Genomic DNA, 4,301 nt, shown 5'->3' with positions numbered 1-4,301 from the left:
CCACTTTGGCTAGTCGGAATGGCCTCGCTTCGACTGACATTTGTAATAGAATAATAAAGATCAAAGCCGGGTGATGGTTGGCATCTGCCAATCGGTTCCCCCAAATGGCCTGCTTTTTTTGGTCAGTTCATCCCAATAACAACCCTTCCCAATCAGATGTGTGATTAGCAAAGCTAATTCAAATCATCTTGGTTATGTGATGCTGTTATATGTTTCCTATTATAGCCTCCACTAGAGCTGATAGGTTGACACTCACACTACAAGGCACATGCCCTTTTTCGACAGAAATATCGACCTTTTTTACACTAAAAAGTTTTTTTTGACAGGTGCAAAGGTCGGTATTTACATCGCTACTATTATCATAAAAAAAGAACGGTTGCTATATAAGCGTCGCTATATAGCGACACTGGTAAATGTCACTATATAGCAACGATTAATAGAAGCTTTAAAAAAACATTAGTGGGGCTAAACAGGGCCACAGCAAGCCCTATTTTGCCCCACTAATGTTTTTTTAAAATTAATTACAAAAGAATGTTGTTTGTTACAAAATTTCCTTTATCAAAAGAGTGATACAAAATCATTCAAACGAGCCAAGCGATAGAAGCATATACATGTCAAAGATATACAACATTGTTTGTTACAAAATCACCCTTTCAAAAAAGAGGAGAAAAGAAAAAAGAGGGAAAAAAGAGAAAAAGAGAGAAAGCATATGCTTATGAAAAGAAATGAAAAGAAAATGAAAGAGAGGAAATAAGAGACGGAAAAAGAAGAGAAAGAAGAGAAAGGAAGAGGGGAAAAGAGAAGGAAAAAAGAAAGGGGAAAAGCATATGAGCATATGAGCATATGCTCATGTGAATAAGCATAAGCATAGGAAAATGCATATGCTTATGAAGAGAGGAAATAAGAGAGGGGAAAAGAAGAGAAGGAAGAGAAAGGAAGATGAGAAAAGAGAAGGAAAAAAGAGAGGGGAAAAGCATATGAGCATATGCTCATGCATAAGCATAAGCATATGAGCATAAGCATAGGGAAATGCATATGCTTATGAAAAGAAGAGAAAAGAGGATGAAAGAGAGGAAATAAGAGAGGGGAAAAGAAGAGAGGAAGAGGAAGGAAGAGGGGAAAAGAGAATGAAAAAAGAGAGGGGAAAAGAAGAAAAGAGAGGAAGAAGAGGAAATAAGAGAGGGAGGAAAAGAGGGGGGAAAGTGGGAGGAAAAGAGAAAAAGAGGGAAAGAAGAGGGAATAAGAGAAGAGAGGGGAAGAAAATCACTGCAACTAGCACTTAAAGCACTAGCTACAGGCCAATGCAAATAACAAAAATAAAAAAAGGAAAAAAGAGGAAGCACTTTCTTACCTAGAAAATTCCCGCTCGGTGTTTCGTGGACTGGCCCTACAAAAGAGAGGAAACATACTATTTTTCAGATAACTAGTTAGAGGAAGGAGGAGTTTGGAGAAGCAAATTTCCAAAGGGATTGGATTGAGGGGACAAGCATAAGCCTACAAACAAGGAGAAAGTAGGAAAGGAAGGGAAAGAGGAGGAAGAGAAATACCAAAAAGAGAAGAGGTAAGTCTTCTTTCTTTCACTAAATCTTGTTTTTTGTCCTTAATCTCTGAAAATCAAGCATGAAAATTAGCACATAGGCTTAGCAATGCAAGGAGAAACATGCTTCAACACTCACAAAATGAAATCTCACAAAAAATGAACCTACATTGCTTAAAGAGACACACCTTCTTGAAAAACTTCCTTTCACACAAGTAGAGAGGGAGAAGGGTGGAGAGGGAGCACAAGTGTCAATGGGAGAGGGGCTTGGTAGGAGTGAGGAGTGTGGGGAATAGAGGAGGAAAGTGAGGTCGCCGAATATAATGTGGGAGGAGAGATTTTTGCTTTTCTCGCAATGGAGTTGTGAAAGATGGCATCGTGTGGGGTTTTGGGTTTTAGTCCCCCAGCGTCGCTATATAGCGACATTGGTCAATCGTTATATAGCGACACTTATACCCTAAAAGTGTCGCTATATACTTATATCCTAAAAGCATTGCTATATAGTGCGAAATAGGGCAAAGCGTTGCTATATAGTGATGGTTCAGGACACTTGATCTAAGAAGAGAGGGAACGAGCTCATGCGTGGCTATTTTTGGGATCTTAATGGATTTCCTTGCATTTTGTGTTGTGATTTTGGAGGTGTGCAGATAAAAGGGATGAGTGGAAGCTTGTTAGATGATGCGCCAATGCTCGGGAGCGCAGAGTGGCTTATGGAGAGGTTGTATTGTCATTGCACTCATTGCAAGTGAGAAGTATGACATCAATGCCGTATTGTCATGCAGTATTGTCATGCACTACTTGAGGATGTATGGGGAGGAGCCCAAACTAGTACCCACTGTTGGTGGTGCACATGGTGATGGATCATCAGAAACCTTGAGACAGGATGAGGAGGATGGCAAGGGTGGTGTGCATATATCTTCACACTTTGAGAAGGAGTATTGTCTCCCGAATGTGCCAGATGATGACGAGGGTATGGTGGACATGATGGATTCTATTTTTAGGGGCAATTCACGTGATGTCTAAGCCTGAGGCCGTGTACATGGTACTTTTGATAGAGGAGTTACAGATCTTATGGACAGGAATGCGGGTCTTTGATATTTCTAGAGCTCCTAGACATACCAATGACATTTTTGTGTGGAACACATCGAGTGAAAGAGAGTCATGTATGATTGTGGAGTCATGGCTAACTTCACACAAAGCAAGGCAAAGCGTCACTATATAGCGATGATTCAAGGCACTTGATCTAAGAAGAGAGGGAAGGAGCTCATGGGTGGCTATTTTTTGGATCTTAATGGATTTCCTTGCATTTTGTGTTGTGATTTTGGAGGTGTGCAGATGGAAGGGAGTGGAAGCTTGTTAGATCATGCGCCAATGCTTAGGAGCACAGAGTGGCTTACGGAGAGGTCATATTGTCATTGCACTCATTGCAAGCGAGAAGTACGACATCAATGCTGTATTGTCATGCGCTACTTGAGGATGTATGGGGAGGAGCCCAAACCAGTACCCACCATTAGTGGTGCACGTGGTGATGGATCATCGAAAAGACAATGCTATTTGAGTTCGTGATTAATATTGCATGCGTACACGACATGAAATCTTGAGACAAGATCTTATATTTACACAAAACCTTGAGATAGGATGAGGAGGGTGGCGAGGGTGGTGTGCATATACCTTCACTTTTTGAGGAGTATAGTCTCCCGGATGTGCTAGATGATGATGAGGGTATGGTGGACATGATGGATTCTATTTTTAGGGGCAATGCATGTGATGTTTGAGTCTGAGGCCGTGTACATGGTACCTTTGATAGAGGAGTTACAGATCTTATGGACAGGAGTGTGGGTCTTTGATATTTCCAGAGCTCCTAGACATACCAATGACATTTTTGTGTGGAACACATCGATTAAAAGAGAGTCACGCATGATTGTGGAGTCATGGCTAACTTCACACAAGATAGCCGAGCAAGTGCTTCAGATACCAATCTTCTCTCCTTGCAGTTGGATTATTGTGGGACCATACACAAAATCTATGAAATTTATTTCAGACAATTTAGTATTTTCATTCTTGATGTAAAATGGTTTAGAACTATTAATGATGGTCTTTGTTCTTTTCGAGCATTGTGAGCAAGTGCATACTAATGATTTAATTAATCAATTGGTACATGTACTTAAGCATAGTTTCATATAATTGATGGCATTTGGCACCCATCTTCAATATAGGTGGTTTTTCATCCGGATCATTTTGATCCAAGATGGTCGTACATGTTCCAAGTTGCATCACGAAGTAAGCAAATTTTTGAAGATAGAGATGTGGATGTGGAGATGCCACTAGCAATGCCGGATCCAATTGATCCAGATGGATCTAGCAAAGAAGATGAAGATCACAATATGAGCCAAGAGGACGATGTGATAATGACATCATATGGGAGGAAGATGGAGATCACGATATTGAGGAAGAAGATGACAATCATCAAGAATCACTCGACTTTATTGAAGAAGATAATCAAGTCTATGGTGAACGTATGATGCTAGAGTATGGTGATGATATAGGAGATCAGCTTGGTATAGAGTTGGAGATAGACTTGTTTGGTGCACTAGACTTGGCTCAGGATGAAGCCGTTGATGTAAATGCTCTTCATTGATTTTTTCATCTCAAACGTGGACATGAATATATGAGCTTCAAACTTAATGTAAATGCTCTTGTACTTTTACTCTTTCAAAGGATCAAACATGTATGAAAAGAATTTTTTTTTGTCATTGGGTAAAAC

Source organism: Dipteris shenzhenensis, chromosome 15 (genome assembly GCF_047967505.1).
Source record: "Dipteris shenzhenensis isolate YYH24624 ecotype China chromosome 15, Dip_SZ_1.0, whole genome shotgun sequence".
NCBI classification, from domain to species: domain Eukaryota; kingdom Viridiplantae; phylum Streptophyta; class Polypodiopsida; order Gleicheniales; family Dipteridaceae; genus Dipteris; species Dipteris shenzhenensis.
This window is presented reverse-complemented; position numbering follows the sequence as displayed.